This window comes from Puntigrus tetrazona, chromosome 20, assembly GCF_018831695.1.
Source record: "Puntigrus tetrazona isolate hp1 chromosome 20, ASM1883169v1, whole genome shotgun sequence".
NCBI classification, from domain to species: Eukaryota; Metazoa; Chordata; class Actinopteri; order Cypriniformes; family Cyprinidae; genus Puntigrus; species Puntigrus tetrazona.
Genome location: NC_056718.1, coordinates 3,096,069 through 3,123,736, shown reverse-complemented (window position 1 = coordinate 3,123,736; position 27,668 = coordinate 3,096,069). Strand labels below are relative to the sequence as shown.

At 35.7% G+C, this 27,668-nt stretch overlaps 1 pseudogene; it reads right to left on the bottom strand.

Moving 5' to 3' along the window:
* Positions 1-3,654: 3,654 nt before the first annotated feature.
* LOC122324801 lies at positions 3,655-24,595 on the bottom strand (annotated as a pseudogene).
* Between the last annotated feature and the right edge of the window lie 3,073 nt (positions 24,596-27,668).

Sequence of the window (27,668 nt, the reverse complement as noted above, 5' to 3'; positions counted from 1 at the left end):
CAAAACTGTAGCACATGTTTGGGGGGTTAGGTATTTAACTTTTGGAGAGAAATTAGTGTGATTGTTAACAACTTGACTTAAACCAAAAACAAACCTTTTACCAAACCAATTGTCATAAAACATAAACATACATAAAATCTTCATGGAAAAATAAATGTCATTATATGCTTTATTTAAAAAATCATTTATTTACAAAGACAGTGTTTTCACTATAAAAAAAATCAAAACAAAAAAACTCTGTGGTTAAATAACAGTAATTTTCTGGTAGCAAGGGTGCCAGTAATTAACTGTTTTTATTTTGTTTGGCTTTTTTTACAGATTAATGCCGTAAATTAATTAGTGTATTGCTGTTAATTTACTTTTAATGCTGTTTAATGTCTAACATCTTTAACCCTTTAAACTCCACAACAAAATCCTCAGTTTTAAATAAACACACATAATGTGTGCACACTACAGAGTGTTAAACTAACACTAAATGAGTAAAGTTAATGAGATAATTATGTGGTTAATTAAGTGATGATTGAGCATTTGTGATTAATAGTTGCTGTTAACAAACAAAATCAATAAATAAAAGAGAAACACAAGAACTACAACTGCCTTCAGACACAGATGAAATCAGTTGAAATAAAGACATTAAATCACTTAAGATCTGATTTAACAACTCCTAAATCAGCATTAACAGCTTCACACATTACTTACCAGACTGATGCTATTTCTGTTGTTGAAATAGTGCTGCGAATTAACAGATTTATGTGTGATTGATATTCTCATTTTTGAGCACTACCATGATGGAGATCAATATTAAATTTAGTTGGGTTTTTGAAACTTGACTTTTAAATATTAGTGTTTCTTTGGCTGCTGTAAACATGTTTTAAAACATTAGTTATGACAAAATAAATCTGGTAAATATTAGTTGTTTTGCTGGTGATGTAACCATCACTAAACACCATATTCACATATATTTTCCTTACAAAAGTGATGTTGTAATAATAGCCTGCTCTTTTTTTGACCTAGTGTGTTATGCATTACTGTTAAAAACATCACTGACAAATAAAAATTGCATTTATTTACACTGCAATGCGTGCTGGGAGCCATGGGTGAAGTTGGTACTGTGCTTGCACCCAGGATACATTGCACAATGAAGTTTTTGGGTGTAGGGTGTGATTTGCACACAGTGACTGTGTGGACTCTGAACACTGACAATTCACAGAACTGCAGGTTACTTTCTCACAAACAACAATTATTGCCCCGAATGCATTGATTTTCACAGGATTTTACCATTGTAATGAAATAACTGTAAAATTACCATATTATGACAGTAAAATTCAGTGTAGCCTTGAACTTTATTAAACACCTAGACATCTATAGTAATTTGTATATCAAGATGTGTTATGCTATGTTTGACAGCAAAACTCTGTTCTAATACCCTTTAATAATTCAATTCAATTTAGTGCATTTTCTATTTGATAGCAATTCACACTGATATAGCTTTCTTAGTTTTTTCTGAAGCCTTGAATTTACAATTACAATCAGTCTGTTTTTTACATTAGCATTGCCAATTGTAATGGCTTTCATGTCCATGTAGTCATTTAAAGGGTAAGGAACTGTATTGCAATTAAAAACTAGTCTTAATGGTCTGATATTCCCATCTATTGACCCCCTGACAATTAATTTTTTCTTTAATCTTTTTCTTTAATAAAGTTTGTATTAATTTTGTACTTAATGTGTTTTTGGACTTCTTGGTACATTTTTACCATACAAAGTAGGAAAGCTGAATTAAACTATTCTAATATTTTGTGAGAACAGCACGTCACATTTCAAAGAAGAATACTCCTTTCAGCTGTCAATGAGTTTGCAGTGAGTGTAATGTATTTAAAATGAAAAATAAAAACATCAGACACTAAACTCAAATGTTAGAAGAACAGTTTAATCATACATAGTCACAATTCTGTTCAAAAAAAAAAAAAAAAAAAGTTATTTTCTCATCTAACATCTGGAAATGTACATAAGGCCACCTGAAAATGTACATGACTTTGACAGTGTGACAAAACTCATATGTTCATATTTATATAATTGACAATATCTTACAATTACTTTGCTTACAAGTTAGTGGCTGCTCCAAAATACAGCACTCCTTTATACAAAAATAATTCTTGCCCTGTCCTGTGAAATTTCCATGGCAGCAGGTAGAACCAAAGACAGCCCCATGTTTGTTTGTTTTTTTTTTAATTCATAAATTTGTAGTTATTTTATTCAACTGCCACATGTCAAAATGACCATGTTAACAGAAGTTGTCATTGCTCCAGGTACATAAAGAGGCTGACCTTTCCAAGAACTGATTAAAAACAAAACCATCTTGAGATTGTGACGCATAAAAAGTTTTTTTTTGCTTTTGTTTTTAAAATAACGCTTGTTCCAAGAAAACTGTATACATTATATTCAAAGGGAAAGGAGTGATGAATATTACACATCAAAATGCACATTTTTGATTTTTCTTCCCCAAAAGTGTAAAAGACATTCCATTTACAGCGTTAACGTTTACAAATGTACAACTGTACAGACAAAATAAAAGCAAATCACTATGCAATTTAGCAAGGCCTGTCCAACATCACGACTAGATTTTCTTCTATTTAACTAATAAACTTACACTTAATAACTCCACATATACTACATGTATTCTACATTTATTCATATGAAGCAAAGGAACAAAAGCCATTAATATATTAGCCATACAGAAAAACTGTGCAGCAGAAGACGGCAACCCAAGTCCATTGTCTGAAAAGTATACTTTTGCACATTCTCAATCTACACTTCTGAATGCTGCACATTTGCTCCTACCCCGCAATGTCTCACGTTCATGAAATCAAATCTGTCCTACTTGCTCCAAAGCCAAACGTCCTTGGATGACTCCAAGGACAGGGACATCACCTACCAACTTCGCCTGCCCATGAGAGCATCATCTATAACCCAACTGCCGTCTTCCCCCACACCCAAAAAACAGCAACAATTTAATATTTGTACTTGTACATGAAGATGCTATACATTTTGCCTAAGCTATTACAATGTAAAGAGATGATAATCAGTCCATCCATACCATTTCTAGGCAGTGTTCAAAAAACAAAAACAAAAAAAAAAACAACTACAACAGATGTTTCACAAACATGATGACAAAAAAAATTATTTCATTAAAACATTAAATCCAGACACAGCATGCCAAATCTCTCTACTTCCTGCACACCTTGCATACCTCCCACGCACCCTAAAATAAAAAAATAAAAAAATCCATATTTTTTCCATAACTAATATCTGGGTACAATGGCAGATGCACTGGTGTCCTTAAAATTCATTCGAAACAAGACAATAAGTGTGCAACAGACTTGGTCAGTGGGATGTATAGTACACTGCAAACACAAGCTTTAAAAAAACAAAAAGAAACAAACAAAAGCAGTTAATCAAATACCGTATGCATATGATTCAGGAAAAGAACAAAATAGATGGAAACTGAAGCCACTTCAAAAAGAAAAGCTGTATGATTGGTTGAGAATGTATCTTAACGCAACTAACTCAATGGCACGGCAGATAAAAGTGCTCACCTACAAGCAAGACTTTTATGATCAAGCTGACTGGTTCATTATTTTTCATCAGCAGCTTTGGCATGTGTACCATCAGGCTAAAACAGGGCTTAAATGTACCACTATTTGTGAATGTGCCATCAAGAAGTATGGATATAAAAACAACCAAAAAAAACCAAAAAAAACAAAAAGAGACTATAAAGTTAATTTAAAAAGGATCACTCAGTTTGGCCTTATAAAGTCACTTGCTGGTGTATATTGTAAGAACTGTAAATTTTCGGCAAACATTTTTTCTACAGAGAATGTACAAGGTAAAAAAATGTACAAGATATATACTAGAAAAGAAAGAAGGAAACAGTCAGTTACATCAATTACATCATGAACAAGGGTGTTGTGCTTTACCCAGGAAACAGCTTATAGACCATGCACTCTCGAGTGGGGGGTGGTGGAGGTAACAATGGGGACTTCACCAGGAATTGCATCAGCGACTCATCAGACGTCTCAGCATTAGGTGAGGCCAACTTCTATTCTTTTCCTTTTCTTTGGGTAAATCCCCTTGGGTATGAACTCCATGGGAGGAGATGCCCATAACAGATGTGGTTTTGAGGGAAAGGGACATGGGTTGGATGGGAGGCTCTTACATTAGGCCATTGGTGGGGCCCCAATAGGACCTAGGTCTGATCCACTCTTCATGTAGTACTTCTCCAACTTAGCCAGGATGTGTTTTCCATATGTGTATTTACGAGAGTGGCAATATGAGGCCGAATCTAAAATTGAAACAGCAATGGTTTAAAAATACTGCCAGTGATGACTGCATTATTTTAATTATGCAACAGCATTCTGTGCTTATACCTTGTGCATGATGATCTTGCGCTGGGCAGGTTCAGCCATGTCAATCATTCTTTGCACTACATAATTTGCATACTGGTCCTTCATCATGGTGTAGAGGGCACTATGAGGGCCATCCTTCTGACAGCAGACTTCATCGATCAGCAGTGCTCTCTCCGCACGGGAAGAATGAATCACACACTTCTCTACAACATTACTACAAGAGACAAACAAAATAACAGAAAAAAATTTAGATGACCAAAAGACACTCTTAAAATTTCTGGCCGAATTGTTCTAAAAACTGTCAGGTACAGTTCCAGTTGTGTCTCCGTTGTGTAAACGCTCTCGCCTAAAATTCTTTGCATGGTTAGAAAATCGTGCTGAACCATGCTGGTAGAGTGAGCAACGTTGCCAATCAGGATCTGATACTGTGCCTGGCAGCAAGTTTCTCCATAGCTTGCTAAGTGCGCTATTTTGAGCAATGTAAACTCAAATTAGTAATAAAATCTAACAAAAATTTTCTAACCATCCTCCATAAAGCAGTGGTTGTTTACACTTCATATAATATGTAAACATCTGTGTTACCACAGTAACAACTAAATAGAACATTTGATCAGTGGAAAACAATGCCATAACTGTACCAGCTTGGATCGGTGTGGAATAGAATGGTTATGCAAAGAGAACGGTTCAGCTCGAGGTGGAAAAATGGCTAAAAGGAATCTTTATATAATATCTTATTTACTTAATAAATTACACAAAATTACTTTAACAAAACTCAAAAAGCACATACACAAACACAAAAAACCCAACAAACACTGTTAAAGTGCAGTGTTAATTTGGGGATATTACTGTTATTACATTTTCTTTCAAATATAAAATATAAAACTTTGTAAAGAAAACACTTCATGGGACGTAATGCAGTAAGACAGTGATGATAAAAGCCCAAACTGCAAAATTGCTAAGGTGTGATACTGACACATCAAAAAGCAGATGTGGCTAGAACTTTAACAATGCACTACATTGTCCATTATGCAAAATTGTGCATTTGGAATTTTTGTTCCATAGAAAATCATTAAGAAAACATTGTGATTTAATAAAAAGGCCAAATTCAGGTAATAGTAAAAGGATATAGTTTTATTTCAAAAGTTAAACTTTCATATATTTTGGATTCATTACATGTAAATAATTTCAAATGTATACATTTTAATTTTGATGATTAGAGCTTACAGCTCATAAAAAGTCAAAAATCCAGTATTTCAAAAATATTTCCCAATATCGATCAAAAAAGGATTTGCAAAACAAGAGTGTTCAAGTTTGGGGCTCTTTAGCACAAATGACAGGATCAGTGAGGAGTGGCATTGAAGCAATTAGCCTGTGGCTCGGCTGAGGCACTATTGAATGTGTTGGCTGCCAAACAAGCACAGTAATATCTTAGTGTCAAAACCACTTTAAGTAGTTTGTTGAATGTGGGACGATGCTAAAATACTGCTGGAAAATGAAATCAGCAGCTCCATAAATTGGAAGCTTAATATGCTCCACAATCTCCTGACAGATGGGTGCATTGGCTTGGGACTTAAAAACAATGGATCAACATCAGCAGACATCAGAGAAACCCAAATCATTACTGACTTTGGAAACTTCATACATTTGAGCAACTTGGATTCTGTACCTCTCCAGACTCTCTTCCACCAGACTCAAGACCTTGATTTCCAAATAAATTGCAAAATTTACATTTATCTGAAAGAGGACTTTGGACCCACTGAGCAACAGTCCAATTCTTTTCTCCCTAGCCCAGGTAAGATGCTTCTGATGTTGTTTCTGTTTCAGAAGTGGTTTGGTAGCACTTTTCCTGAAGATGTATGAGAGTGGTTACTCTTGATGCACTGACCACATGGTGTGCTTAATTGCATAAGCATTTAAGTTGTTAACTAAAATACCTAATCTAGTTTTTCAATATCTCTACTTTAATTCATTATTTTTATTGTGAATCTTTGCACATTCTGTGCAAATTTTGGGCTCTACTATTTTGTTTGTACATAATATGCTTTATTAACAACGTGTATATTAAAGTTGGTCCTCCAAATTTGATTTTAGTTGATTAAGACACGTTTTAGAATAATTGAAAAAAATTTTATAAATCACAATTACAGAGACCAAAAACATGCATTAGCATTTTTTTATGAGATTACAGTTCACTCAGATTTCCTGACCTTGCAAATTTATGCTGGCTCAAAGCCAGAACCTTCCCTCTGACCTCCGCCACTATCTTGCTCTTGTCTTCTGGACGTCCATGCTCCAAAACATGCTGGATCACATAATTACCATATTGATCCTGCAGGCAGAGGACAGTAGGAGGGGAAAAAAAACATACATAATATTACTGTAACAGCTCAGAAATTAATAAACAGAACTATATATGAAATTCTAGTATAACAAGGTACTAGTATAACAAGGTAATCACATACCCTCACAATAAAACAACTGACCTTAAATAAGGACAGGCCCTCAATGGGGTGTTTTAAATTTAGTCACTGATGTATTAATACTCCCACTTTAAGCAATTATCCTAAAAATTGGTATTCTGTAAAGTGCCCAATACGAAACTACACAACACCCACTCAAATACAGACACACCAACATTCATTTGGAAGGTGACAAAAAAGCAAATGCCAATATCAGAAATTGTGGGATTCAGTCTAAACTATTTATCTATCCTAACTTTCCCTTAAATTTGAAGGAGAGGTCACTACTTTATTGTTTTGGGTAGGTTTATTTGCACAAGATTAATTCAACTATTTTGGATGCACATCACAAATCAAGTGGCTGGTCTGAGGTGCTCTGGGTGGAGCAGAAAGAGAAAATTATTACACAGAGATAAAAAATTAATTAAAAGATGGAAACAGACCTTATTAAGAAAACGGTCCCTATTTAGTTGGTTGACAGCAAACAGGGCTGTGAGGGTTAGACGATAGTTCTCCAAATATGTTAGGACATGACAATATGGACTGCTGAATCACCCTGGGTGTCTGTGATGTTGTCTATTTCTTACATGTGCATCACAAACTTAAGCATTTAAACATGCAAGGCATCTTCTAAAACTGCAGATATGTAAATGACCACAGTAACAAATGGGATAGAGAAAAAAAGTGCACAAATAGATGTGTGCATTAAGACATGCAGCGTAAATGATGATTAACTGACAGCAACACTGACTAAGAAAAGGTAACTAATATTTGTTGGGTACAAGTTGCATGTTTTAATGTCATATTTACATACAATTAGCTTCAAATCAGACATTTTAAGTTTAAATAGTTTTTAACTTTTTTTGCTATAGTATCATAAATTAAAAAGTTACTTCACTCCTATGATATAGTTTAGTTCATTTGTATTTGTAACAGCATCTTGACATTTTAATGGTATTGACTTCCAGACTACCAAAGTTCTGGTTCTGAGACACCACTATATACTCTTACATCTCACAGCTTTGCTTGTGTCAAATTAATTGTCCACACTAAATAAGGTTTATAAGATATTAGGATTGGATTTTATGCAGAAAGTAGAGATGTGGCAGCCATTTAGGAAGAAAGTTGTGCAAGGTAAAGTGTGAGTGAAAAGAACCCAGCAATGCAAATAGCAATTGGAGAAGCATCTAGGTGTTAAACAGGCTGGTTAGAAGGTTGATGAGGAGACGCCAGGAGGTTCTTGTGAGTGGGGAGGAAGGCGCGTGATTTGACCTTTGAACAGTGCATCGCTGGACACTGTATAATATGTTTTGGGGGCCATCTCCAATGAAACGCCTTGATACTTCTAGATAAAATAAGTGAGGGGGGGCAAGGGGTGGGTAACGTTTTGCATCATAAAAATCCATCAGCACATCTAACTGGACATAATCCTTCAAAGCAATTGAATGTAACTTCAAAGTAGGCAAAAAGTAAAAAAAAACAAACAAACAAGTCATGCAGTAAACATCATGCAATCACCTCCACCCTATCCCACAAAGTACTACAACCCTAAGCTCTTCTCATTGCATGGCCTCCTTTTCATTCACACAGAAAAAAACATTGCACAAAGTGTAGTTATCTGTATAAAGTGCCTAATCTTAAAAAATAAATAAAATTATATAAAATAAGAATACATTTCACACACAAAAAGGGATGAGTTACCAAATAAGGAAAAAAATATAGACACCGCAAGCACAAAGTATGAAAATACAAAAACTAGACAGCAAGTTAGGTTACCTGTTTTTGCATGTATGTATTTAATAATGCAAGAATAAAGCAAAAGCAGAACAGTTCTCTATTTCAAATAATTAAGTGGGTTACTGAACTTCAAGAAAAGTTTAAACAGATAAAATACATTTCAAAATAAAATCCCTTATTTATACCAAGTTTTAGCCCAATAAAACTCATAAAATGGCATTTTCCTCCTTCTTAATAGCACCACTGTTTCTAACAGTAAACAATGATTTAGCTAATAACAAAAGTTATTGGCAATTTAAAACATACACACAAAATTTCAGTAATTATTCTCCCCCAAGTTTCAGGTTCAATAAGAAAATACAACTGAAGCATTCTGCAGGGCCTTTAAAAGCAGAGTTGCGTTAGCTCAGCAACATGCTAACACTGCACTGAAATTAATAGACCATTAGCGGGTCTTGCATGCCTTTGAGTAAGCATTGTTTGGATGTTTGGATGCAGACTTAAGAGCCATTTATACAGAACATTTTTTGTTGAAAAAAAGCTAGACAGGGCAATGGAATGGAAAGCAAGACTGAGACGATTAACTTCAGCGCTGTTTTTTTATACTGTGACTTGCTTTTGAATTCTGTATTAAATGGAAGCACAACACTCAAAGTCTGCATAGCATATGTTTATAAAGTAATGCAAAAATAAAATATGTAGAGTTGTGGAATGCAAAAATATATTATGTGCAAACTGCTTCTTCTTAGAAGGTAGCTGGCAATGTTGGCCTCCTTTGAAAAGTTAGTTAATTAAATTCTGACATTTTCTACTGAGAATATATTTTGAAAAATGAAAAGAGGCCACACAATAAGAAACTAACTATAGCAACAGTAGTAGAATTCAGAGATTCCTAAAATTCCTGGATGACACATTCAGAAAGTCATACCTGTCCCAGCTGCTCTGAGTGCTGGTGGAGTTCTTCCAGGATGGGTAGGGTCTGCTCCTGGGTACAGTGCTCCAGGATACGCTTGATCACCTCCTGCAGCCATACGGATGAGTGGACAAAACAAACACCTACAAGCAGAGAGGCAAAAAACCTTTAAAAATCCATGATGTGATGTTTAACAGCCAATTGAAGATTTGGGGGGAAAAAGGAAACTTTTTTTTGGAAAATTGTACATTTTAAGTCAGAAAAAAGTACTTTATGTAAACTTTAAAGGCTCAACTAGGACTGGGCAATATATGGCACAATATAGCGATCTTGTCAGTACTGTGAACATAATTTAGACTGAGACAGTAATATATATTGAAAGCTATACTGTGTGTATTAACTGTCACTCCATTTGAAAACAGGTAATGGAGATTTATCACTAATCAAGGAACCGGCTTTACTGATGAGACGGTCATAAATATATCATTTGATATTTATTGCACAGCCCTAGACTCAACACTTATTATTTGTGATATACTGTCTCAGTCTAAATGATATCTCACAGTGGTGTTTAAGGAAGCCAAAACAAATTAGAATATAATAATAATAATAACAATGTTCTTAACAATGATCATAAAACAAAAAAAAAGAATATAATGAAAAACTGATGAAGCAGGTTGTAATTACAGAATTACTAAATATTTTTAAAATAAAAAAATAAATAAAATTTTACAATGTAGCCTTTTTTCTTTTAATGTAGCTTATATTATACTAATCCATTGCTATGTTTTGTGGTCAGATTTATTATACTGAAAGATAATTTTAATATTTTAAATATAATGTAATAACAGTTCATTAGGCAACACCAGCACATACAAGTTGTACATAATAAGTACACTATTTTGCCTGCCTAGGTTGGGGAAAGCAAGAAAATGAACCTGCAATGAAGCTTAATTAATTTTATAATAATACACATTTATTTATGGTATGACATATCCAGTATTTTCATAGTAGCTGTATATCTCAATACAGACCCCTGGCCCTTAATGTAATGAAGAATCAGACTAATAAGGTAAACTGTTGTTTTAAGTAGTATTGTGGCCAACTAGCAGTTAGTATTTCTTTTAATTTAATATGGACTAAAGTGGACTACAAAGGTTTTTGGAAGTTTTTAAACAGATATGCAATAAAATTAATAAACATCTGGTCTGCCACTGCCACATTTGTAAATTCTGTTTCTTGGTCTTTTGAGTATCTGTGGAGCTAATACCTGTCCCCTGAAAGGCATCGATGATGAACTGAAGAGCCTGGGGCTGGACACACTCAATACATTTCTGCACCACATGATTTCCGCTCTGGATCCTTGACACATTTCAGCACGTGACCGCTCCAACTCCCTGCACAATGTCACTCTGACATACAAGAAAAAAAAAAAAAAACAAAACCTTCAATTAAATCTCACATCACATCAATCACCTCACTCTGTAATTCTGAGAACTACCACCATTTCTAAACGGATCTGACATATTTCAGCACATGATTTTAATACATGTAGATTTAACTCTGGGGTCTGAAGTGATTTTGGGGCCCTTTGAGATGTTTTGACATTCCCTCACATTTGTGCTTATTTCAGCTACTTATAAGACACTATTGGTCAACATGTAATTTTTTTTCAGCACAAACTGTGCTACAATAATATGTGAAAAAGATGAATGTACATGTCTGCATTTCTAGAAAAAAATATGTATGGTTTTGTAAGCTTTGGGGGGAAAAAATGTAGCCATAAAACTCATACTGAATAGTTCTGCATTAGAGTAATCAGTCTTGTAGGCTAAAATACTTGCTTTAAACTGATGTGAAAATAATTCACTGCTTATTCACAGAAAAAACAATATATTGATTTAAATTTTTAAAAGACATGTTTTGTAGATTAAAAGCCTGTATGCAGTGGAAGTGACTATGGCCATTCATTTTCAGTGATTCTCACCTGAGGGGCAAAGCGCCTCTCTCCCTAATGGCCCATCAGTGTAACTGTGACATACAGGCAGGTAAGAAGGAATGTAAGAGACTCCACATTAAAACTTCCTTTTAAAAATTTATTTGTATTTTGTTTACATCACTGTATAATTAAAACACATACCGGAATGCCCAAAACATATAATTGGGGCAAACTAATTCCAACTACAGATGTAAACATACTTGAGTCCTGCGCAATGAATGCAATGCCTAACATCATGGTTTAATGTGTAACGTGCAAAGAAAACACAAAGTAAACCCACAATTACCTGCTGAATGGAAGAGATGGATTCCAGAGCTTTTTGAATCAGTTACTGAGCAATCCATGTTACTTCCAGAGCCAGCGGCAACACATACAATGATACGGCCTTCCAGTGCCAGTTTCTGATCTGCACTGCCAAACTGTAGTAGAGAATCAGAGAAATCAGTTACTCTTAAAGACAAAAAAAATGCACAATATGTACATTTATAATTCATTTTAAGAACTTTAATTTACAGTTTCAGGGGCAACCATTTGAGGAAAAGGGACTGCGAGATGGGAGAGTAACACATGCAAAAAATATTTATAAATTGCTATTTTTAAAACAAAAGCAGTTATTTTAATTTAGTACAAATATATAAATAAATATTAGTGAAACTTATAAAAATGTTTAAAGGTTAAAAAAATGGACTTAGTGTATACATAAAAACATTTAAATCTGCATTCACATCTAGCATACAAAAAGAGACATTAGTATTATGTGTCAGTGTTTACTGGCAAAATGTAACATTTTCCATGTTTACATATAAAAAAACCTGATGGGTGGAAACCTGATGGGGAAGCATTGAGCACCTGACTAATGCATATCCTAGAAATGCGATCCTGAACATTGGCAGTTGAATTCTTAAAGTGTTACCTCAAGAACTTCCTGTATGGCATGGATTCCCAAAGACATCAAGTCATGGGTTGGTAAGCAGCCTGTAGGATCTCCCCAAACACCATCTGTCTCTCTGCGGGGGTTGCACGTTCTAGCTTTGCTGGAATAAACCTGCGTTGAAAAAGAAAAGTAAAGGAAATTTAAAGGAATATTCAAGTAAAGTCATTCTTAATTTATTTTTTTGACCATTTACTGCAATGTTGAGAGTTCCTTAGAAAATAATTTTTCTAGGACATTTATTTCATATGACAGTAATGTTGTGTGTTCAATTGTTATTTTTGCAAAAAACATTTACAGCATACTAGTTAATAAGTAGATACGGGATCTATAGATGTATATAAAAAAAACTCTCATGAATACAGGTATTAAAAGTAATGTGATTCTAAAGCATTTCAAGACAATTAATTTATTTTCAGGGTAGTAAGGTAATCTTCTACATTTTATCAATACTGGAAAATGGAATAAAAAAAAAAAATCCAGTATATGTATACACTGGGAGGATTAAGACCTGGATCCATGCTGGTCTTGAGAGAACTCTACCATGTGACCAGGTGAGTCCTGGCTGCAGAGTTAGAAGCGATTATTCCTGGAAGTCTTGTAGTAGCGGCTCGTCCACAGAGGCATGACGTCTGGCCCGGCTGCTGTGGAGAAACAAGTGGTGGGGAAAGAGCTGACATAGAGCTAAAAAGACTGGAGGTACTGCCTGAACTCCTGTATTTTGCTTCTGCTCCCGGTGCAGCTTGAAATATGACCACTGCCATTAGTCAGACCACCTAAGAAGAGTACGAGAGGTAGAAAAACAGGATTTTGAGCTTAAGAGTTTCTTCACCTTGTATAGTTTTCCTGAAAATCGTATACCACTGCTGGTAGGCATGCCACACACTTTGAAAACTAAGCTAAACCAAACTAAACGAAGGACTTTTTATAAATAGGGTATCTGACAGTTTAGGTTTTGCTTGGTGATTATTGAACTAAAAAAAACCAGTGATCTATAAAGACAACTGGATTGCTCATTTACATTTATAAAAGTAAGTCATTTGCACCATCATATTAGTATTCCTGGTATTCAAATGAGGCTCCTGCATACTCTTACATTACAAACATCCTAGGAATATAAATCACTATTTGGCTAATGCTGTGAAGAGATTTATTTTGTGTTAGATCCAGTTCAATAAATCACTTATCTTGTCGAATGGACCATAAACACTTACGTTAATATCTGAGTAAAAATTAGTTACCACATACACTTGTGAATTCTAAGTTATATTATAAACAAATCTTGTGTGACTAGTGAACTTAGGCAGTTTTAGGTCAAACCTCTAGCTGATCAATGATGCCCTTTTCAGTAAAGGAAAAGTAAGATTGCTGCTCGAACACTTCTGGTGGCTTAACCGTTGATAGCAGCTTAGAATGCAATATAGCAAGATCCACTTATTATAAAGATCACAGAAAAACCTCTGGTTGTATAAATTGAACTAAGACATCATACCCAGATGATGGATGAGGACCCAGCGAGAGGATGGCAGTGAGGTGGAGGTGTCAGAGGGTATCCAGGCGTCAGTCAATTGGGGCTGGGAAGAGTATCCTAAACTGTTGTAAAAGACTGGCCAATGGGTATCAAGCTACTACACCCTGCACGCTTATACAGATCAGGGCTACACGGCCCAACAGGAGTCCCGACGAGTTGCGTTTGCTGGTAAGTGGAGACTTGATGCAGTGGTGCAGTGAGGGGGTTCCCTTGAAAGAAAGAAAGATGGAACAACTGAAAGCTGATCTGCTATGACAGCCTAATCCATGCGTCTCTAAATGTATTCAGTTCCTTATAAAGCAAATTTCTGGCAAATTTCACCTAGGCAAATTCAAATTACAAATTTCTGATTCCTGCCCATTCCATTACAACAGAAAAATGTAGTTAATTTCAGAATGTTGTCAAGGACAATTAAGCGCACATTCCACAAAAGAATTTCACAAAATACTTCAAAAACAAGCACCAACACATTCCTAAAACAAGCATTACAGAAACTTTATTAACTGCAAACATGTAAAACTTTTGTTAAATATAAAAATTACCAGTAGTTGTAGTTTATGACCAAAAATATGAATATATATGTGCCATAGATCTCTGTTTTAGAACAGTAATTTTTCGATTATTGCAGATTTTGTACAACCAATATACAATTATTATAATTATTGTCCTAATAATAATTAACGAAAAATGGAAGATTTAAATTAAATTTTAAAATTAGTACTGGAAGCAACGATCAAAATGCTTAAATCACTTGATTATAATTCAAAAAATAATTCAAAATGATTTGTGCACTTTTTTCATTTAAATGGAACAGCTGGTTTGGACAACCAAGATGCTGTATTCTTTTTGTGATATTTATCAATTTCATAGCAATTATCGTTAAATTATGCATGATTATTCCATACACTATGACAGTCATGATCTTGTGGAATATGCGGTGCTGTCATATTTCTATAAATACATGTGTATTAAAGGGTCATATGATTTCTATTTTTCCAATTTGTTAGTAGTAGTATGTAGCTGTTTGTTGCAAGTATAAGATCTGTAGGCACAAGCAGCACTTTGGCTTTCCAAATGTATATGCAGTTGGAATTATTAGGATTACTTACAACAGAACAACACAGCAAAATGTCAAATTTGTTTAATGCATTTTAATGTACTTAACCAGTTTATTAACCTAAAGAAAAATACAAAAGGGAGTGCATGTCGGGCTTGAACTGATAAGTAAAACTATATATTATTTAGCACTAAATTAAACTGTCTTCATTTATTTTTGAAAAAGCATTCGTTCGCAATTATGGAAAGGGGCGTTACATTCCCGGCTATACTCTTCAGGTATTCAGCCAGTTACAGTGTACTGGGTCAGCTGTATCAGAGCAGACTATGCATGACAGAAGGGAGGCCTTTGTAGAAAATGTAGCATTTAAGAAATTGGGGCATAAAGAGTTACAATATTGTACAGTATTTGATTTTTTTTTGAACATTTAAAGAAGCATGTCAACATATTGTATTTACACCAAATAATGATCTTTAAAATGAGTATCATACAATTCACTTTAAAGTAAAATGGATGATAATAGGGATTTCATATGGATTTAAGAGCAAGCACTTTGATCATCATGTCTTGATCATCATATTTATTTTCATATAAAAGCAACAGAACTATAGAGTATATCACGCTTTTTTGGCACGCTTTAGCATTTTAAATAGAAAAAACTGTATCCACCACATTGCACCATAATCAGAATGGTTTAATAGCATTTGAAGTACTAACTCGACAGACCACAGAATCTTCGTCATTTTGGCGATGATTACGTGTACATTTCTTGAGTGGCAAATGTGATGCATCTGTAAATCAATGCATTGTAAAGAGGGCTGTAAATACCCACTTCCCAAGATTTAAAATATTTAAAAGTACAGTTAACAAGCGATTCATTCCAGTGTACTGGGCAAAGTGCTTCTCTGCCATACTCACATGCTATTGAAACCCCATGTTGTCCCATGGTAGATTCTGAACATGTTTTGCATTCTTCTCGGTTAAAATAGCAGGGAACAGTGGTTTGTGAATGTTGATGCTTAGCCTAAATAATGATCAAAATTTCATCACTCATGTGACCGCTGCTGCAGTCTTAGGACCTCCCCAAATGCACTCAGATTGATGCACATGATAACATGCATGCAAGTCAGTACTGATCGCATTCACACCCCTCATATTAGCCATGATTTGTCTGTATGTGTATTCCAGAGCCAGTGAGGATAGGACTTCCAAAATATTAATAATAATATCGTAAATAATAGACTGTGTTAGTGCCCATGAATCCATTAATTAGAAACTTTGTTAACAGTCCTAATTAATGCAAATGGGTACAACAAACTGAAGACAAAGAGGCACCAAGTACAGAGTCCTTTGCGCACAGAGATCCACCAGTGCTTGGGAAACCAGAGAGGTACTGGGAGCGCTGCGCTTGTATGAGGCTAGCAGAGGCTGCTCACAGGGCTGGATGCACTAGACCAGAGCATAGAAGGGTTAGGCCAAGGCCACTGGGGTGGGGTGGCTGCTGCTGAGGTTGAGAGCTGCTTAGAATGCCTTGTATGGACAGTGCAGACCATTAGCAGGACCAGGCATGCTGTTGCACCAGAACCTGATGCAGATGCAGCTGCGAAAGCTAGACAGATAATGGAAAGCAGTCAAAAAAAAGAACAATGTAATAAAACAAAATGTAAATCAGTTTGGTCAACAGATAAAAAAAGGCAGATACATTATATTAAATACTAAGTCCAAACAAGGTTTCCAGTTCAAAGAGAATGCAAAACAAGCATATTCCTCAACGTGCTGCTCTTTGGGCTACTGATGAGGAGAGGGGTTTGGACCAGTCCGGACAGCAGGTCCACCCAGGCAGTCACGAGCACCAGGACCCATAACCAATTGCTCGATCTGATCACTAGTAAACGCGGTGCTAGAACTTGGTATCCTAATCAAAACCTGTAACAAACAGGGTCCAGGTTTTCTATAGACCGGCTGAATTTGATTTAGGGCTTTAAAAGGGCTTTTTAATATCATCTTACATGAAATTTTGGAGCCTAAACCCGTAATGAAAATACACAGTATATTACACACATTTGCCAACATTTATTATGTTTAACATATGAAAACAAATATACCTGTAATAAGTTATTAATAGCAATTAATATTATTATTAATATATACACCAGTGAATATCAGTAGACAATATTCCATAAAATATCCCCACAGCACCACAACACCAAAATTTTTGAGTGGTTATAAACAATCTGTTTTTAAAAACAATATTTGTTTCCTATCAAGCACTGGACTCATAAATGTGAATATTTTTATTAAACTTTACAAACTATATTTACTGGAAGTTCCATAATAATTGCTTATATAATAAACAAAATGTCGACTAAAATGTTTGATGCACTTCAAATGAGAAATTCACAAGAAGGCTGGGAATGTTGTGCAGTTACTTAAATCTTAAACCTAAACTGTAGTAATTTAAAAAGGCAATTAATTCAGAACAAAAACACCATCATGTTCTCTGAGGGCGCCATGGGGCTATTTTAAGTTATTTTATTAATGCATGCACTAGTCTAGATTTCCAATGCATGCATGTACCCTGTAAGTGTGTTTTGAAAAAGTTTCAATAAAGAGTTTCACATGTAATGTAGAATCAAACATTTAGAACTTTTACCTCCAGTGTTTCTTTACATGTGCTGTTGCAGTCATGAGTCTAGTGCAACCTTGAAACACACACTATACATTATAGTCATGGTTTTACCACACATAAGATGTAGGCTAATGACTATTTTGTTTTTCACAAAGTGATAACATTTTTATGAGCGGAGACTATCTGGTGGGAAAAATAGGCTTGTTTGAGATGCTCTGAAATGTGGCGAGTGGGGAGTTAAATAAGCACAGTAAAATAAGACCAGTTCTATCAGTTCCTGACCTCTGGAACAGATATCTATGACATCAAAGGCAGATATAGCTATTCTCACATTAGTGTGATGTGCTGCTGATAAATGTGATATAAACACAAATATATTTAATTGTTTGCATAGAAATGTAAGAAATAACATCTCACAAATCACACTGTAATAGTATTTGAAATGTTAATTCATAATTTAAATACAAGAACATGAAAATAAAAAAAAAAAGCATTTTTATCATTCCAACTCCAGGCATGCATCGTGTGATCAACAATCATTGGTTGTATTACCAAATTTTGCTCATCTTAAGCCTAATCAAGAAAAGTAAAGACTGTTTTAAGTAGATCGTTTCACCAAGACACTACTTATTCTATGTAATAATACCATAATACTATATAACTATGTAAAAATGCACATTATAAATGTAATTTTTAAATTTAAAATATATAAAATTTACATTTATTCTATGAATTCCAAAATTATCCCATAATTTTATATTCTGAAGAAGAATTATCACCATTCTCCTAGCTTATATCTAAACTTTTCCACTTTTCCCCCTGCTAATGGACAAACTTGCTGTTATTTAAGTTAAATGAGTTATAAAGTTATAAAACTTGAGAAAAGACAAGTGTAATGCAAAATAGGCAAATCTAAAATGTTATGAGTTAAAATAGTATTTAAACTGCAACTATGGGGCTAATATGTACACCCTATAGATTACATATATGAATCCCTTGGCTCATAACTAGCCTAGGGACACCTAGCCACCTGCCTGTTTTGTATATACTCTCATAGTCACACAACAAGTTTTAAATGTTGCAGATTCTGCTAATAGGATTTGATGAGTTAGATCAGGTGCGCAATAAATGGGAGACATACAAAATATGCTGAGGTAAGTCGGATGATTTAAAGACCACTATTTGAACCAATTGTTTAAATAAAATGCTATGCTTTGAAGTAGATAAATCATGATTCGACCCAGTCATCTCAAACAGAATTTCTGCATAACTTCACATATTTTAATAGATTCTATAAAGTGTACAAATAAGAACCATAAGGGTTCTAGAGTTTGCTACATAATTAATGTGAAGCCTTAACATTTCTTATTTAGAAATTTCTCATTTCAAACAATTACATTCTTGTATTACATGAAGTATGCAGTGTCAAACATTCGATTCTTATTTGGTTCCACAGTCAGTTTATATACCTAAACTTTGGAGTTAGTTATTATTTTTATGTGGGCATACAGTGTATTCTGACTCATTTTGTTAATAAGCTTATCTATAGCTGCATTTTGCTGTTGTGGAACTGAAATAAACGAGTGATACCAAATTACTTACTAATTTGAAAGTAAAAGTAAAACCTCAAAGTAAGTAAAAGAAGAGCAAATAAAGCAAACAACTGCTCTACGCCTCGAGGTACACTAATTTAAAAGTAGAAAGGTAATCTTTTTAAAAACAGAGATGTGGGAAAGTAGGTAGAAAAAAAGAAAGGAAAAAGGGAAAAGTCAGGAACAATGACCCAAAACTATCTACAGTATAAAACAGGAGGCAAAGTCAAAACACTCTGCACTCACCTGGCATGCCTGTGAAGGCTGAGTGCTGCAGGTTGCAGCAGCTGCAGCAAGACTCCTGCTGACTCTATTGGCTCTGGCCAGAGGTCAAAGGTCGCTGATTGGTCCCTGCCTGAATCACCTGGATCGGGCAATTACAATGCAACCTGAAGTAAACCACTAGCCTCTAAGACCGGGTCATACACTGTGCAATTTTCATCTGATTTTTAGGCTGATTTCCTGACTCTGGCTTTTTTTTTAGGTGTCATTTGTCATGCAGAGTTTGTACACAGTGTAGGGAAAACCTTAACTGATAAATCTCGACAGGCAATTGGAAGGTCGAGATTAATTTCTGACCTTATCAAATTTCAATCACCCCTCTCTCGTGAGGATATTGCACAGCTAAGAGGCTATGAACCCGACTGCCTAAACTTTCCCTTTAAATACTACAAACTTTTGTGCAGCAACTCCTAATAGCTCATCACGGGATAAATCTGAATCACTGTAAATTTCGTTCTTAGTTTTAGTGCAATTGTTTGCCATTTTGCAATCAATGACAAAGACAAACATGTCTAAAATTTGAAATATTTTATTTTTAAACCATAAAACAAGTACATATCTACAAAGATTTTACAAACTGAATGAATAAAATCTGAGAAGACATTTTCAAATCCAGTCAATTCGACTACGCTGATAAGTAAAACTGACTGAGGTTTACGGCATCATGAAATTACCAAAAGATAAGGAGTTGTATTGTGTAGTATCTTATAATATCTAATAAAGCCTAAATATATAAATATATATAATTCCCAAAAAAACTGATATTTAGGTACATGTTAAAAAAAGCACATTCTTAGCATTCCCTGTTTACTGATAAAGATTTTCTTTGAATATTCCTGTATTAATTCAGTGTTTGGAGCCCAGACATTTTAATTATAGGCCTATTAATTTACTTAAAATATATCTAAATGTTTAAATAATTTTCAGTGAGGTAATCAAAGTAGCTTTTATCCACACCTCTGATTGAAATAAATGACAATTCTTTTGAAGTAAACCTACATTTAATTATAGAACTACCAATATGATAATAATAATATTATTAATAATAATAATAGTAATTTAATAGGCAGTTTAAAATTGTGATATGTTTTTTTTAAGATTCTGGCTATTGTTTGATATAATGTCATTAGCTGCACAAGTGCAGCCTGTGCATTTTCCACATATAGTGTGAGCAAATTAATAAATAGCGCTCGACCCTCTGACGTGCAGCGTGAACACATAAATTATGAGCACATTTCATTGCATGCTATCTTCTACAGTGTGAGTTGATACATTCTAGGCGCACAGAAATCCACTGATGTGTATACCCACGGCCTAAAGCGGTAGTCTCGAACTCCAAATGTTGGGAGGCCACAGCTCTGCACTGTTAACTCAACCTAATCGAGCATATCTGATCCTGCTAATCCAAGGTCTTCAGGATCACTAGAAATGTCCAGAAGCAGGGTGTGGTGTTGGGGCTGGTTGGAGCTAAGCTCTGCAGGCTAATGCCCCTCCAATCGAGATTTGAGACAACTACTCACAAAACTACTGAAAATTAATAGCGGCTTAAAGAAACAAACCTGAGTTGAAGAAGTATTTTTATGTGAAGGAGAAAAGTGTTAAATGAATTTGCTGTCAATAATAGTTTAGTTATCAACAGCACTATAAATCATGTTGATTTGCAAGATAATGCAGCAGTACTGTCTTTCAGTTTTTTAAAAATCATGATTACCGTAAATAAAATCATGATTATTGTAACTTTCTTAATGCAGTATAAGCATCTTCAATTGCAAATATATTTAATGGCATTTCCCAGCCTACACATTTCTTGCTTTAATTTTCTAAATGAACTAAGGAAAGCGCTTTAGTTATGAAGCCTTGGTTCAGCACAGTTTGCCATCTGCTTAATCTCCCCTAAGAAGTAAATATCACACAATGTATAAGCAAGGGCCAGTCACTACATACATTTTTCACACCAAAAAAAAAAGTTTTTTTGCTACATTCCAAAGTTCAAGTTTGGCAAACTCGACTCCACGAAATAGTATGACACAAAACTATGGCTTCAACAGAAGATATGTCATCCACACAGCCATGAATTTAAAGAACATGCATTTAAAACTGCAGCTCCTGTATACTTTAGAGTTTTGCCAGTAATTATTATTATTTTGTGTGTATTGTATTATTATATGCAGTGTGACATCACCATTTGTAGTATCAAAGAAATTTTATGCGTTTAAAGTCTAGTGTGACCAAAACTTTATATGTTGAAGATGTCATTAACCTGTTGTCAGTCCTGGACCTGATTAGGCATGCTAGTTCAGCGGAATGACTGGCAGCAGCTGCAGCTGATTGTTGGGAAAGGAGTTGGCTGGATACACTCCCCATGAGTGCTCCATAGTGCTGAGGAGGCACTACAGCTGGACCTATGGAAAAACATAGACTTTAGACTGAGGAATTCATATTTAAGCTCAGGATTGTATATAACATGGTTTTATTTATAAAAATGTGTACATGTATACCTGCAAAGGTGTGGCTGCTGCCAACCCTGCAGCGGTGTAAGGATGCTCCAGGAGGTGCAGCATTGATGATGTAAGTTTGCTTTCGCGCAGGTGCAAGCCTACGGAACAACAGGCCATATCATTTCCAAGACTGCATGCACAATAAAAATTAAACCACTAAACATTCAATAATTCAGACATATCTTATTTGCCCTCGTGAAACAAAAAAAAACTATGGTGGAAACAAGTCTTACTTAATAATGTTACCAAGGTGTTGTTCTGCTGGAGGCTGCAGCAGGCGTACTATTGCTGTACGCTGTCAACTGCTGAACCCGTAGATGACTGGATCTCATAGAGCAACTAAAAAATAAACAAATCCAAAATCATGATACCATACATAAAGAATTAAAATTAATTTTTAGAATTTTTCACAGAACACATTTGCAATCCGTAGCTTTTTACACAAATCAACATATCATTATTTTTTGAGATATATATATACATATATATATATATATATATATATATATATATATATATATATATATATATATATATATATATATATATAGTTGCTCAAGCAAGTAAACTTATTTAAACTATATTTTTATACTATATTTTAAATACAAATTTACACTGACACAGTTGACTCTCTTTTTTACGAATTTACATCTTTGCAATAAACAGCCTTTATGATCAAGCTGCTGTATCTTGGTAGGATTTCTACTTCGTTGTAAAATACATTACAACAATGCTCCATTACTAGATCAATCATAAACAAAATTTATATATAATGCAAATTTGTACTTTTAATGTTAAAAGGTCAGTATATTTCACCACGTCAAATGTAGCCTGATGACATAGACCTTTTTTGTTTAGAGGTTTGTTAAATGCCTCCTTTTACACTATCTTTGTCAAATTGTAAGTGTTTGACCACAAGTGACCACTGCAAAGAAAAAAAAATTAACTTGTTATAGATTCAGTTTATGTAATGTATTCTCAAGTGAGTATCAGTCAAAGTTTCACTCAATTGGGCAGTGTTCTTAAACACTCACTGTTGCAATGCTACAATATACATGAGCAAGAATATTGCCACGATTTTTATTTCCTAATATCCAGTATCTGTAGCCATATAGTCAGTGCTTAAAAGAGAATGCATGTGCAGCAACCAGGAATTTCTTACTAGTCTTGCACTGTGCACAACAAAAAAAATTATATATATGAATATATTTGGTTTCAGACAAAGGACTAAACATCTTTATATCAAAATAGATCTGTGCGTTAGTCTGGATGAGCCTGTTAAAGCATTACCATCTATGATCATCAGTAATAATCCAAAAGACAATGCTGAGGAAAAAAGAAAAACCCGTCTAACTACTGTCTTTATTATTTGATGCATAGACACATTTTAAATAATTGTTTTAAATGTAGCCTGTATATAATAACAAAGTACATTTTGCACAAAATAGCTTCCTTTAAAATTTATACAAAATATATTCTAAATTAATTCTTATTAAATATGAAATATTAGGATATTAGGTTGATAATGATAACTGTAATTTAATTAATTAACAGAAACCAAGAGTTCCTTACACATACTTTTTTAAGATGGCAGTACTGTATAATCTAAAGTACTGCATTTTACAAAACATTTGGTGTACCATTAAAGCTTTGCATAAACCATAGAGACATAGTCTAAAGTCTATAACATTTAGAACAGTGACATCTTGTAGTCAAAACTTAAAAAGCAATTTGAAATTTTATTACACCAAATTTTTGCCTATTGGTATTAATAGATTTTGGATTATACTGAGAACGATATCAATGTTTCCATAATTAATGAAACTTCCTGCTTTAATATTTCGTTTTGCTAAACCTACTTTTCAGATCTGGTGCCGAACTTGTTGATTAAATTTCCACCCAAAACCACATATCTGACGAATGGTTTATAGATTTTTAACGTTGATAGACAAAACCATTTTCCCATACACCATGGTGAGGAGTATGATGGGAATGACAATGATTTGTATACTGACACCAAACTATGTCAGGCCATAGTCAGCTCAAACACCAAATTGATTTAATAGCATTTTTAATTAGTAAAATATTGATCAACAAATGAAATTACTTGTGGTTTGTATTGAATTTTTGGCGTTTTGATTGATATTGCTACTTCTTTAACCTTCTTTAAAGCATCGGGCAGTGCGTAGGGCAACAGTCGCAGGGGCGCCCAGACTCCTCTCCCCAGACACTTCCTCCAGCTCTTCGGAGGGCACCGGCGCTCCAGGCCCAGCTGGGGGCAGTCCCTCCAGTGTCATCTGGGTCTTCCCCGGGGCTCTCCCCAGAGACATGCCCGGAACACCTCCCGCCCAGGAGGCGTCCTGGAAGGCATCCGGAACAGATGCCTGAGCCACCTCAGCTGGCCTCTCTTGATGTGGAGGAGCAGCGGAGTCTACTCTGGGCCTCCTCCCGGTGGCTGAACTCCTCACCCTATCTCTGAGGCGCCCAGCCACACCCCTCACGGAGAAACTCGGCTGACGGCTTGTATCCGAGATCTCATCCTTTGGTCGCGACCCCAGCCTCATGGCCATAGGTGAGGAAGTAGGAGCGAATGCGACGGTAAATCGAGAGCAGCCTTGCGGCTCAGCTCAGCTCTTCACCGCGGCAGACCAGTGCAGTGACGCGTGCTGCCCCAGAGAAGCGCTGCGCGATCGGTCTGTCGATCTCTGGATTCCATCCTTCCCTCACTCGTAGACAAGACCCAAGATACTTAAAACTCCTCCACCTGGGCGGGAATCCCCGCCAACCTGAGAGACAGGCCACCCATATCCGGCCTGAGGACCATGGCGCATCGAACTTGGAGGTGCTGATTCTCATCCCAGCGGCTTCCACCACTCAGCTGCAAACCGCCCCAGCACACCTGTAGGTCTTGGCCAGATGCCCAGCCAACAGAACCACATCATCAGCAAAAGCAGAAGAAGCTATTCTGTAGTCACCAAACCCAGACCCCCTCCGGCCCCGGCTGCGCCTAGAAATCCTGTCCCATAAAAATAATAGACAGGACATTGACAAAGGGCAGCCCTGTAGATAGCATGCATAGAAGACAAGTCAGCTTTAATGCTGGCAAGGCGGGCAAGCTCCTTACTCTGATCCTTTTAGGGATTGGGACAGCCCTTAGCAAGGCCTCACCCTTCCCAGAGCACACAGGACCCACGAGACCCAGTCGGGTACCTTCTCCCAAATCCACAAAACACATGTAGTTGGTTGGGCGACTCCCAGGAACCCTCCAGCATCCCTGAAGAGGTAGAGAGCTGGTCAGTGTTCCACGTCCAGGGCTGAAACCCGCATTGTTCCTCTTGACCCAGAGGTTTAAATCCTAAAATGTAAACTACAGCTTGTGTGCACTTGATCTGATGTAGCTCTTCATTTTCCTTTAAGTGCTTGCTTCCATAATTGCTGCTTGCAGTTATATTTCTTACTTGAATGTAGCTAACTGAGCCTTAATTTTTTTCCTCCATTCTGTAATAAGATAGAGTTTTAGTTACTGCCCGTTGTGCCTCTGGCTTGTAGTTGGGGCACTTCATTTATACTTAATTATCATCGATTTGATTACAAGACCATCTTTGCATTTAAAAACAAATTGTTTGATCTTCTCATTATACATCCCTATCCATTTGTATTCTCCCTATTGATGCTGTTCAAGTTTCCTTATTGGTAGCGTATATGAATAAAGTGATTGCTTCTGGCTGCAAAGCTGCAATATAAATAATCAAAATAATCCCACTAACGGACTCTGTATAATCTCTTGTTATATCTTATAATAATGTTTTCTAATTTGAGGATACTGATAAGAATTCACTGAAATTACATATGTTGTTGAGTTATTACATCCCAACATACATGGTGTGATATAAAACGACAAAAGTAATTCGGAGAGACCCTTACAGAAGAGTTTAAGTCAAATATTTATTTTTAATTTACAGCCATCAATGGCAATCTGGAAAATCTTTACTAAATTAAAATTTTTGAAAATGCAATAATTTTAGACATAGCCTGAAGCCTTAAATAGTAACTACCAAAAATGTTGTAGAAACTGGCATAATGTAACACGGTTGAGCCTGGTTGGACTTTGAGACCTGAATTAACAAAATGATACACTTTATTTTGTGGCTAACAAATAGATGCATGTGAACTTGTGCAGTTTTGAATATACAGCCTGCAGCATGTACCAAAACATAACTGTCTGCAATTTGTTACCAATGGCTTGAGGCCATTTCACAAATTAGTATTCTAGATCCCGATACTATCAGAGATAAAATTGTAACCATGCAGCTGCTCAGCTACAACAAATCAGATGCACTATAGATCCTCTGAGGAAAAATTCCACTCATTCTCAATTATAGGAGGAAGAATTGTACAAAAGCGTGTTCGTCGTCTAAACCAACTTAACATGTGGTGGGCCTCAGTCCACACTCTTGAAGAGACTGTTTCAGAGTCATAGACCTATTTTGACTAAGTGTTAGGAAGGAAAAATGTGGCCGGAGAAAAGTACTGAAGTGACAGGAGGACGGCTGCGGCCTTGAGAGTGGAAGGGTTGTCAAACAGGCTATTCAGATATATCAGAGGAGCTTCATAAGGAGGACTGAGCTACAGTGCATCAGAACACCATACAGATGTCTGCATGACATGGAGGCTACAGCTGTAAGAATTCCATGTGTCAAGCCACTCCTGAACAAGAAGCAGCAGAACCATCTGTGCTGGGGCTAAGCAGAAAAAAAATACTGGACTGTTGCCAGTGGTCTCAGTCCTGTTTCTCAGATGAAAGCAAATTTTTGCATTTCATTTGGAAATCCATTCATAGTGGGGAGAAAGACTATGAGAGGCACAAAAGTGAAGCTGCTTCAAGTCAGTGAAGTGTTTCCACAGTCAGTGATAGTTTGAGACACTGATATCTGCAGGTGTGGAGTCCATTGTCTTTTATCAAGTCCACAGTCAATGCAGCTGTCTACCAGGAAATTTTGAGAACTTCATCTTGCCTTGTGCAACCGCTTTTTAGGGATGGCAGTTTGAATTTTCCAGCAAGAAGTGGCTCCTGCCACCCAAAGCCAAAACTACCAGTACCTGGTTTTAATATGCGTGGAATAACTGTACTTCAGTTGGCTGCAAGCCTCACTTTGACTTAAACCACTGAAAATCTATAGGTATTGTCAAGAGGAAGAAGAAACGAGATCCCAAAATGCAGATGAGCTGAAGGCAAATATTAAAGCAGCGTGGGCTACCAAAATACCTCAGCAATATCCAAGGCTGATTGCCTCTGCTGCCATACCACCTTGATGCTGTAATTAAAAATTCACAAAGGAGGCTGTCGCGTACTGGGCACAATACAGTGTTATACGAGGCCAACATGTTTTAAGATCCTTTTATTGGTCACGCGAAATATGATGGGTAAAGTTTCAGTTTATAAGAAAATTATTAAAATAAATGGACTTTCCCGATATTATATTTTTGTTCCTGTAGAAAGAGATAGTATCCTCACAACTATATTTCTTGGCAGAAGTAAATGTCAATCAGGATTTAGATTGGACCTCTCAATGGGAGTTACAAATAACCTGCTTCTATTACTACAGTGGTAGCATGTCTCTTTGGTAGTGCTGTTGG